This window comes from Anarrhichthys ocellatus, unplaced genomic scaffold (assembly GCF_004355925.1).
Source record: "Anarrhichthys ocellatus isolate YVR2014 unplaced genomic scaffold, GSC_Weel_1.0 scaffold147, whole genome shotgun sequence".
Taxonomy (NCBI): domain Eukaryota; kingdom Metazoa; phylum Chordata; class Actinopteri; order Perciformes; family Anarhichadidae; genus Anarrhichthys; species Anarrhichthys ocellatus.
Genome location: NW_022280177.1, coordinates 319,704 through 332,134, shown reverse-complemented (window position 1 = coordinate 332,134; position 12,431 = coordinate 319,704).

Here is a 12,431-nt window from a genome sequence, read left to right as displayed (position 1 = left end):
TGTGTGTGTGTGTGGGGGGGGGAAGTCTCCTGTAGTTGGTGAGTACGAGGGGTCGTTGGCTGAAAACTTGTTTTCCAGCTTTTCAGTGTAGCTCCTCTTAGCTACCTTGATCTCCCTCGTCAGTGTGTTCCTGGCCTGGTTGTACAGGATCCTGTCTCCACGTCTGTAGGCCTCCTCTTTAGCCCGACGAAGCTGCCTGAGTCTTGCAGTAAACCAGGTCTATTGTTGTTGAATGTGCAGAAGGTTTTAGTCGGCACACACATGTCCTCTCAAAAACTTATGTATGATGTCACAGTGTCAGTGAGCCCATCCAGGTCTGTAGCAGCAGCCTCACAAACACTCCAATCAGTGCAGACAAAGCAGGACTGTAGCTCCAGCTTTGCCTTGTTGGTCCATCTCTTCAGTCTTCACCACAGGCTTTGCAGATTTTAGTTTCTGCCTGTAGGTCTGGAGAAGATGAACCAGACAATGATCAGAGAGTCCCAAAGCTGTGCGGGGGACTGAGTGATATGCATCCTTTATTATAGTGTAGCAGTAATACATTAATATGCTGTCTGTATTTAGGCAGTTCTTTGCTGAGGTTTGCTCTGTTAAAGTCCCCAAGAAATGATTCCTTTAACACTGTGACATCAGTACGCCAACCTTCGTTAATGTAGAAGCAGATTCCTCCTCCCCTCGTTTTCCCAGACAGCGCCGTTACCCGGTCCGCTCGGAGGAGTTGGAAGCCCGGCAGATGTAGTGCGCTGTCCGGGATGTGCGCACCAAGCCAGGTTTCAGTGAAGCACAGGGCGGCGGATCTGCTAAAGTCCGTGTTTGCTTTGTTGAGGAGCAGCAGCTCATCCATCTTGTTGGCCAGAGAGCGGACGTTCGCCAGATGGATTGACGGGAGCGCAGTTCTGAATTCCCGCTGACGCAGTTTAATGAGCGCTCCTGCTCGCTTCCCCCGTCGGCGTCTCCGGTAAATTCCGAGCAGAACAGCTGCTCCTCCAACTAAAAGCTCTGTAAAGCTTTCCGGTTCAATATTCATCAAGTGTCCAGAAGAACTCAAATAAAAGCTAATGTTGCTCTGTCTCTCCTGGATAATTTGCAACAACAATTTAGTAAGATGATAATATGTCAAAGTTGTATTTATAGCTTGTTGCTGATCCAAGAGATCAAAAACATAATATTACGGGTTCAAGGAATTAACGTTAATTAGGTTCAGTTGCTGTCATTTGCAATAATGATTTGTACATTGATTTTTTCCAAATAAAAAAACTATAATTGTTACGGGAATTGTCTTTTAATTAGTCTCTCACAGTTAAATTCAAAGGAGCAAAAGCACACAGCACACATCACTGTCTCCAACTGGCCTTTGGTCTTCTGTTAGATTCACATTTATTGTCTCAGAGGGAGATCTGTGCACAGAAACACACTGCAGCAACCAAGTGGTGAAAGAAGTTTTGAGATCCTTTACTTCGGTAAAAGGGCGAATACCACACTTTTAAAATACCTGTTAAAAATGTAACTTCAGTAAAAGTCTGTAAGTATAATCAGTAAAATGTACTTCAAGTATTAAAAGTTGAAAGATGTCCCCTGTGACCGTTTTACCATTATATACTATATAGATTTGTATTATTAATATTTCTGTTATTCATGTAATTTTAGTAATTAACATAATGAGCTTGATTTATATGAACTAATAACTAATAATTATTTTTATTATGGAATAATCTGCTGATTATTTCCTCCATTAATTCATTGATAGTTTGGTTTGTAAAGAAATGGCATCACGATTACCCAGAACCCAAAGTGTGTGTGAGTGTGTGTGCTCAAAGGTTACATGGTAATGCTGGCATTTAATCAGCGAGGCAGCCAACGCGGGCAGCAAGAAATCAGATGAGTCCCAGGCTGACCTGGGACTCATCGTTTATACAGCAATATAATCTTTCTTCAATGTCTCATGTGTGGATGATATGATATGTCTCCAATGTCTTTCCATATGTTGTGTTGGTATCACTGTCAATATATTTTGTTAACCTGTTTTCCTCTACCTATAAAAACACTCCGAACAGCCAGTAATCACAGGCCTACTACGCTGCTTCTGTTGCAGCCACACAATGGTGGATACATTGTTTTGAGAGTGAAATGACTTGTTTCACTATCAGTTTGATTTAATTCGGTGTAATAACATTTGTAAAGTCTAGAAGAGCCACACGATTGAGTCATTTCATTCATATTGCAGTTAGCATCGGGCTAACCAGAAGGTAGCCAGCTGGGCCGGCGAACGCTTGAGAGAAATAGAAATGTCGTTTACACTGTTTATATGTGTAATCAAAACCCTCACCGACTCCACTCTTTCTGATAATACATAATTGTATATTATACATATACATATACCATAATTAATCGAGTGTGTGCAGAGTGACTGGCACTACGCAACACCATCTAAGCCCACAACATGCTGGGGTCCTTTTATACAGACAAGACAAAAACACATTATGTTACCCATGTACAGAACACAGACCTTGAGTCACTCAAGCAGTCAATTTCAACCTGACGAGCAGCAATGGAAACAGTAGGAAGCAATGCGAGACACTGTGTAGCTGGACTGACGTGTTGTCATTTACAGCACACTGACTGTGAGCCGCTTCATTACAAACACTTGCAGAGGTGGAATGCTTGTAAAGGAACGAGGTTGTGAGGCAGTCAGTGGGAACAAAGGCGAAGAGAATGAAGATGATCCTTTCTTTTACTTTCTCGCTGCTGAATGAATGTGTTTTGGTCGGTGTAACAAATGGACTGCGTGCTTAAAGAAAAAGAAAGGATCATATCTGTAGATAGTGTGGTGACCTTCACTCAATCATTTTAAGCTCATAATTTAGTTTAGCTACTGTATGTGCCTCCATTTGAATCACTGTGCCTATATCCTATAGAACTATGCTGAATAAATATTATAAAAAGACTTAACTAAGAATTTGAAAGTGATCCAAGTTGTGCGATTTTACATGACTTTTATACTCAATTTTCAAATGGAGCATGGGGATCTGGCCAAAATCTTCTATTCAGATATAGGTAATTACATATCTCAGTAACAATATGGGAAAGGTATGTTTCTGGTTATTCAATAATTAAATAGTATATGAAAAAAACACACGATAAAGACTATTTTTGCATACTCCCGCGTGAATTAAATACTTGACAAATGAAAAGTATTTTCTCATTTTATTAAGAAAGTTAGTGAAAAATGAACAATGAATTGCCTAGACTCTGCCTATATTTATTTATTTTAACAGGACAGGTTGACACTGAGACCCATAACAATTCAAACACACACTGAACACTGAATCAACTGCATGTAAGGTGTACAGTACAAGGCCTTCATAACCTCACTGATTATTATATCATCAATAACAATAATAACCAAGGTCAGCTGTACAGAGTAGTGTTTCGTACTGGCTTTGAGGAAATATTGGGTTCGGGCATACTCCTAAGAAAATTTGAAGGTAAAACTATGCAATTGTACATTATTTTGGACCATTGTTCTTTCTACAGATAAATGTTAAATGGACTGTACTTGTACAGCGCTTTTCTAGTATTTCCGACCACTCAAAGCGCTTTCACTTATCATCATCCACCCATTCATACCCATTCATACACTGATGGCAGGGGCTAAGTGACACCTGCCTATCAGATTATATCACATTCACAGCTACTGGAGCAATTTTGGGGTTAAGTGCCTTGCCCAAGGACACATCAACATGAGACCAGCAGAGCTGGGGATCGAATCACCGATCCTTTGATTGAAGGACGACCCTGCTCTCCACTATGCCACAGTCACCCCACAGTGCTACAGTGCTGGTACTTTATAGAGGTGCAACGGATCATAAAAGTCACGAAACTCACGGTTCGGATCGGACCACGGATCAGAGTCAGGGATCGGATCAGAGTCAGGGATCGGACCACGGATCAGAATCAGGGATCGGATCAGAGTCAGGGATCGGATCACAGATCAGAGTCAGGGATCGGATCACGGATCAGAGTCAGGGATCAGAGTCAGGGATCAGATCACGGATCGGATCAGCACGAAAGAACAAAGGGTGCAAATAGAATTGTTTTGCCGATGATACTAATTATTGATCTATATTGTTTTTTGATCATAGCAGGTGGTCTACAAGGATCCAGACTTTTTATTTTTTAATTTCAAACGCTCTGAAGTCAGTGTAAACCAAATGTTATCCTTTTACTTTGTTATTGTCATCTATAGTGTTTTTTTTCTTCATAAAAACAATTCAAATGATAAGGAATTAAAAGATTGTATTTTTATGGATTAAACAAATCTTGTCATTAGTAGTTTCAATGATGTATTATAATGAGAGCTAGTGTAAACAGCTCATAATTCCCTCGTATCATAATGTTACTGAACCTTCGTTTGTTGGCCATTATCAGTGGTGCCACCAACCTTCTTATATACAGTCTATGATTCAAACATGGTTGGTTGTTTACAGTGTAACATTAACAGAGATTAGAGACTAGAAAAACATTTTACTGAATATTGAAGGAAAACTTTATTTCACACTGTAATGGTTAACGATAAACTGTGGAATTAATTACATGCGTGCCAAACCGTGAGGGGGGATCCGTACGGATCACGGAGGTCCGTTAGCGCCATCCACATGACGTAAATATTGCTATAACTGTATAGTAATGCAGTTTTTCTCCTCACTCATGAGTAATTTGAGCTGTTCTCACTGCAGTACCCTTTGACTCCTAACCCTAACCCTGGTATGAAGATGTATTCCCGTTACTTCATTCTGCTTGCACTGGGATTTGATGTCAATATTCCGATTAGTGCCAATCTTGTCACCAAACAAGTTTATTTTAGTCTTAGGTCAAGAGAAATGAGTGTCACCTGACCAACAGAGACTGCCAAATGGATCCCTTAGACCAGAGGTCTTCAACAGGGGGTCCGCGACCCCTAGGGGGACCGCGGAGGTACTGCAGGGGGGGTCGTGAAAATTTTGGTTGATTAGACAATTTTTTTTTCTTTCAAAAATTTAAATGTCTTTAAATACACATTAACACGAATCCAACATATTGGAGCGGATGGATAAATGGAGGCAGAAGATGTTATCTTTCAGTCAGAAATGCACACATTCAGTGACAAACAGGAGCTCTCTCAAGCTGGGCACCGTTCACTCACAGCCAGAGACTAGCCTGGACCTGTCCCTCCTTGTACATTTTTTTTTTTTTAAATTTAAAAACGACATTTACTTCACCCACGAATCCTTGTGCAATCATTTTTACAATATATTTAATAGACCATCACTCATTTTCGTTTCCACATTTATGTTTAAAATGAAAACATCAATTTGAATAGCTTGTATGATGATTATCATGCTATTGACAGACGATGTTGATATTGGCATTGGTATCAGCTGACAAGGTGTGTTTATAAATGGCAGTGGCACGGCCTCCCTACTCACTGTACCTTGCACATGTTTAAAATAAAAATATGAATATATGAACCTGTGTATTATTGAATAGCTTAGTATTGAATGCACAATAAAGAGGTATGTTTATACATGGCACTAGGCCCAGTTTAATATAAAACACAATTTTATACAATATATATAGTCGGCGGTCCCTGCTCCATCTCCATCAGTTTGGGGGTCCTTGGCCTGAAAAACGTTGATGCTAATTAGGTTAACAATATTCATAGAATGTAATCAATAGAGTGCACATTTGCACTAGCGCTAGCTCGGCTACCCCAGTTGGTCACGTAACTCCTGATGTAGCCGTCCTTCCAGTCTCCCAAAATGATACTGCTGCATGGGCTGGACTCATTCTTTCCATTGCTGAGGAAGTGCTTTTATTTAGCTTTTTGACGGACAGCTCGGGTGAGCAGGAAGAGGTGGAGTTAGATGAATTTTCACTTGCTGCTGTCGAATGAAAAACACTGTCAATATCAGTCTTTTAAACCTGGCTGAGATGTGAGATGTGAGATCTACTATTCACGGTCTACATTCTGTATTGGCCATTCAATGTATATACATTCTTTTTTTACAACAGTGAAACCCACCATTCCCATTTCACAGGAAACCCTGCAGTGTGTAATCCAGACTCATTTCATCCCTCTGAAACCACTTCACTGTTTACCGTTGGCTCTCTGAACACCGAGTCAGAGCTGTTGCTGAGCTCCTGAGAATAATGCACTGCTGCCACCGAGCTCCAATTTAACAGCGCTCTTCAGCTGAGCCTGGCCTCCCTCTGCTGCTGCTCACAGCACAAGAGACAGCACGCAAATGTGTGTGTGTGTGTGTGTGTGTGTGTGAAAGAGAGGGAGGGAGAGAGAGGGACACCATGTACATAATGTGCAGATGTGCGATGCAGAAGAGAGGCATGGAGATGATACAACAAATGGTTTTGGATTTAGTGCATGTACACACTCACACAGCACAATTTTGTGTGTGTGTGTGTGTTCACAAGATGTTCCTGCACACGTAATCACAGTCCCAGGGCAGGAGGGAAACGCAGAGAGACAGAAGTGTTGCTAGTGAACAGGACATGCTGTTTTAGTAACTTTGGTTTTGAATATGAGGCATCTGTGATCTCTGACCCCTGGTTGTATAGAAGTCTATGAGAAAATGACTCTACTTCTCTCTTGATTTATTACCTCAGTAAACATTGTAAACATGAGTTTATGGTCTCAATCTCTAGTTTCAAGTCTTCTTCAATACAGCATGATGTTCATTTAGTACATTATGGTCCATTTAGAGTCAAACAGACCATAAAGCAGGGGATGCTTTAGGGCGGGGCTACTGTGTTTTCATCTTAGAACTTGAACCCTTTCACAAGTTCATTAAAGTTAAATTGTAACATTTTGGTCGCCTAAAAATGTCTCGCTGGACTCAGCTCCACTCTCTCGGTCATTTCTAGTTCCAAAAACCAAGATGGCGACCGCCAACATGTCAAAATCCGAGGCTTCAAAATGGGCCAAGCCACTGTGACTACGTCCCATATGCACTCTCATGCAAAGTATGTGACTGTCCAACCGAGTTAGTCATTTATTTATTTATTAATTATACTATATTAATCCCGGTAAGGGGGAAATTTGTCTCTGCATCTGACCCATCCCTATGTAGGGAGCAGTGGGCTGCCATTGAGAGGCGCCCGGGGAGCATTTGGAGGTTTAGTATCTTGCTCAGGAACACTGCGGCACAGAACATGTAGTAGCCAAGGATCGAACCGCTGACCTTACGGACACCAGACGACCCTCTCTATGGCTCATGGGGTTTTCAGCTGGAAAGAGCCCTCATCAGGGTCGTCATAAAAATACATTAAAAAGAACATTTTAATAGGATAGTTATGGAGCTGATAAGAAATTTAAAATAGAATTGACTACCAACATCCAGCCACATGTCAGCCAATGGGGCACATAGATGGACTTGATATGTGGTCATGTGGCCTGAGACCTCAGGCACATGGCTGCTTGTTTGTTCCAGTGTGTTCTATGACACACAGGAACAAGCCTCACCTAAGCCCAGTGTGAACTGGCCCATCTCAGCTCGACTTAAGCTGGCTGATGGCATCGCCTGCGACTCAGCCAGTGGTTGGTTTTAGAATGTAAGTCACCTGTTTCAACAGCCAATCAGCTCTTAGCGAAGTCAGTTAGTCCCAATGGAGTCCTAAATGAGTTTTGGACGGAGGAAAGAGATTTGTTTGAGGGGCAGTCATGTCTGTTCCATTCTTCTTCTTCATGTCCTTTCACTTGAACCAACGGTCATGCAATCAACACATTTTATACACTCTCACAGAGAGAATTCCTTTTTGACATGACTGCAGCTCACATGCATGTGCATGTTCATGTTTACAGTAAACACCTTGTAAATCAGTAAATCAGAAAATTGCATGTAAACAATATGATCCATATAATGGAAGTCATTTAAACAGAAAACTAATTCTTAAACATATAGACAAGAGATCATTAGAGTAACAAACAGGATATCTTCTGTGATTCAGCTGTTCTGAACCAGGCTAACTCTGTAGTTATAATGCTATATGCTACTTCCTTAGCATTTAACAAAAACAATTGATTAAAAAGTAAATATGTGGAGTTTTCTCATAATTATTACTTCTCTATCTTGACAACAAGATACAACGTAGCATCTCATATTAAGAGAATAAGTTCCCATAATTATGTGTCTGAATAATTACGAGACATGGAAGCTATAATTAGGCCTTTAAAAAAATAGATATATATAAATAAAGGCACTTGCACCAAATGGTTGTGATGGCATACATGCTGTTTGTAGAAAACAATGTATTATTGTCTGTCACAGTGGTTGTTTTTATTATTACTCTGGGATGCCAGCCAGAAATTCTACACAGTGAATTTGAATATTTTATGCTTTGTATAACTTTATTGCTTAAAGCAGTGGTGCCCAATATCGCAAAGGTAGTGCGGGTAGATCGCATGCCATTCAAACAAAATGAGATGTTAGCCTATCATCCATCCTCCCTCTGGCATTTGCCACTTGATTGACGTACACGGCACCCAGTCTGAGATTGCGTCTTTTCTAACACACGGGTCACCACACATGCGCGGTCAACCGCACGAGCTACTGCAAAACTCTGGCGAGCGACTTAGTTAGCCTTCTAATTTATTTCTACTTTCAAATGAAAAATGCAACATCAGTCCTCAAAGCTGCAGCGCCATGATTTGGGGAACTTCCAAAACCTCGCGTCAGAACTGGAGACTCAACGGAAGGCGTGTGCGTAACTTGACAGTGCGCGCTACACAGAGCAGATTGACAAGTGTCTGTCAGAGTTTGACAAACGCTTTCGAGACTTTGCTTTACTCGAGCCAGTTGCTACACTGATGTGCTGCACATTTCAGGAAGATATTGAGGTTGATTCACTTGCATCAAAAATTGCAACGCTGTTTCACCTGAACTCGTCTGGAGTGGAGGATGAGATTCTGACACTACAGGCTGACATTCAGCTGTAGTCCAGGGCATTATTTGGCTCTACTTATTTATGTGAGTCAGCCTTTTCCCACATGAAGAACATTAAGTCCATACACCATTCCACCATGACTGATGATCATTTGAAGTCTGATTGAGGCGGGCTACCAGCAGCTACTGTCCGGACTATGCAACTCTGACCAATCCCATTCAGTGCAAGTCATCAGAGTAAGGTAATGACAAAAAATGTACGGAATTGTCTTGTGCCATAAGGGTTCATGCAGTTATGCAAGGTACGCCAATATATATTGTAAATATAAAGTATACTCAGTATATATATATAAATAAATAAATAGATATTTAGCATTTTTAAATAGGTAGATCATTTTGACTTGGTCATTTTAAAAGTAGCTCGCAAGCCGAAAAAGTGTGGGCCCCCCTGGCTTAAAGTTTCAGTTGGAGATTCAGTTTTGGAGTTAGATTAAAGCTACCACAGGAATGTTGGTATTGTGTTAATTTTGGCGGTCCCTGTGGACAATAGGAGTATGGCAAGTTGATTTATGGCACATTTCACCAACAGGGCAGTTCAAAGCGCTTTATATAAATTATCAAAATATAAAAGACGAAGTACAAAAGAAACACATTATAGTGGCCATTTATAGACAATTAAAATCGTGAAATAATAATTTAAGAGCCAAGAGAAGGTGGAGCCCCAGAGTCCCTTTTGAAAAGCTCTCATTTCACTGCAGCTGGGTCTGACAGTGTACCCCATGCAGTCCTGGTTCTGGTTCTTCCCTGCAGTGGGTGTTGGTGTTGGCTCACAGCAGGGAGCCAGAGGTCTGACTGCCGGTCTTGATGTGTGGTGAACCTCACATGATTTGGTCCGATTCTGCCGGTAGCACCAATGTAACAATAACTATATAGAACTAGCCAATCTTCTCATGAAGTATGACTATGTAGTTCATATATAGAGGAATCAGAATTAAATTGAGACTGGCTGAGTTTAATAGCCAGTTAAAAGTTCCTCACATCAACTTTGAATTAAATCCAATGACCCAAACTCTTGGCCCATCAGTTGTGAATACGATGCAGTTTTAAATCGCTTCTCCAACCTTCTGGCATCTGCTGTGCCCTCTCCACAAGTTAATACCATGAAATCAACAGCACAATCCTCATTCTGACCAACAGGGAGATTACATGTGCCCTCTTGACATGGAATACACTGGAAATATAACACTGTCTGTAGAGCTCCATAAAGCCCACCGGCCCGTTCTACACATGCATCAACACTTGTCCATCCACATGTACCGTTAACACACACACACACACAGGAAACACCCCCCACACATTAGCCTGTGCTTCTATCAGATGACATCGGTGTCTACATGAGCAGAAGGGCCAGATATTAATCCCATCGTGTGTTACTTTAATGTTCCTTTTATCAGTGGCGGGCCGTCAGGGCCTGCAAGGCCTTCTCTGCTGGCCTAAACAGAATTACAAAGTTATATCTATTTTATAATTGAATCATTTTATTATACATTACAATACATTACATGTATTGTAATGTATAAAAATATTTTCCCCATTAACTTATGTTCTCATTGCACAGCTACTGTCTTCCTCAGTTGCTCTGCTTCCAGTGCAGCTTGTTTTAAGTAGAGCTTTTATCCAATCAGATCTCACCTCTGTGTCTCTAGGTAAGAAGAGAGGCCCAAGGCCTGCAGACTCACAAGTGCATCCATGTGCAGTTTAAGTGAATGGGGACGATATTGTTGATTGTGATAGTGTTCGACCAATCAGATCTTTAGTTTGACATGTTGGCCGTATTCTTTGACGTGTCAGAGCCTGCTAGCTGGCCTACAAGTACGTGATTGGTCAGTGGGCTAGCGTGACATGTTGGGCGGTGACAATCCCAATATCTGCTGCCTCTGTGGAGCAGACATTTTCAGCCTCAAACGCATTAAAAACTATTCAAGAAATACAACAGGGGAGGCTCGACTGTCTTCACTGGCGTCCATGAATGGAGAAGGACTTCTTACTGGAACTAAAACACACGGATGTACTGAACCGTGAGATTAAACTCTTTGTTAACAAAGAAAGGAGGACCAGCAGCTAAATAGTGAACAGCAGCTCTAGTAAGTTAAATGCGTTTGTTTGTACATCTGCAGTAGCTTTAATATGCTTGTTTATATATTATTATTTGTACAACTTGTTTTTATGAAGATGGATTTTTGTTTGGTTTTATATGTGATTGGAACCATTGTTACATCCAATGTTGCTCTGGGGACATATTTAGCAGGTGCCAGTGTTGCCAACTTGGTGACTCTCTCGCTAAATCTGGCGACTTTCTAAACCCTCATGGAGACTTTTTTTGTCAAAAGCTACTAGTGACAAATCTAGCAACTTGTTCTGGTGTTGTTGGAGACTTTTGTGGTGTTTTGACTCATTAAAGCACGTACGTTCTGCACTGTGGTGAACGAGCAGCGGGAGCTGCCGTGAGCCCCTCCACCGCCCCAAAGCACACACGGGCGCAGCAGTCCCAGCTGCAGTCAGAGCAGAGAGGAGACGCACTCTATCTACAGGTGTTGGCTTCATTTTGACACGAAACAAATAATAAGCGTAGCTGTGTTTCAGCTGCAGGACAGCAGTGAAGGCCCAGGTATAAAATGCACGGCCCGCTTGAATGCTGTTGCTTCACAGACTGCTGTGAATCATGACATCACTCTGTGGACCCAGCATGGGTCTGCATGTGTGTGTGTATTGCATCACTGTACTCTCTGGAGCGTTTTTTCTCCCCACCATTTTTCTCCTCACTGCAGTAGCTTTTAATGTGTGGAACTAGGGCTGGGCGATAAACGATATGATAACTAACGTCTTTCAGTGGAATCATATCATGATATATCGACCAATCTGTTCTCACATGCGATGTCGTGATATAAACTGTTATCCATATGACCTATGGTGGGATAGAAGGTTTTGGCCCAGTGGCAACACAAGATTGAGTTGAACATCAGTCTGTGAAAATCAGCTAAAACAAGCCCTATAGCCACAGATTGTGAGGGTTACAATCTGGATAAGGTGTTACAAGATTGTCATCAAGTGTATAAAGATATACAGGTCAGTGTGTGTGTGTGTGTGTGTGTGTGTGTGTGTAGCTGGTTGGTTATGTCATGATATAATACTCAATGTCTCATGGTGATATCTACCCCGCTGCAACAGCATCATGATAGAAGCTTACTGATATAGAGCATGAAAACCATTTGAGCGGAGACACAGAAAATAAAGCAAGCTGGAGGGGAGAGGAGAGGAGAGGTGAGAGAGGAGAGAGGAGGAGAGAGGAGAGGTTTGGTTTTTAAAGTCCCTTTATTTCACTATTGCAGTGAAAAACAGAAACACTCTAAATCATCTCTTAATAATCAGAAAATCAATAAAATAAAAACAAATAACCAAAAAATAAAGCACCAAAGAACAAATAAACAATCAATT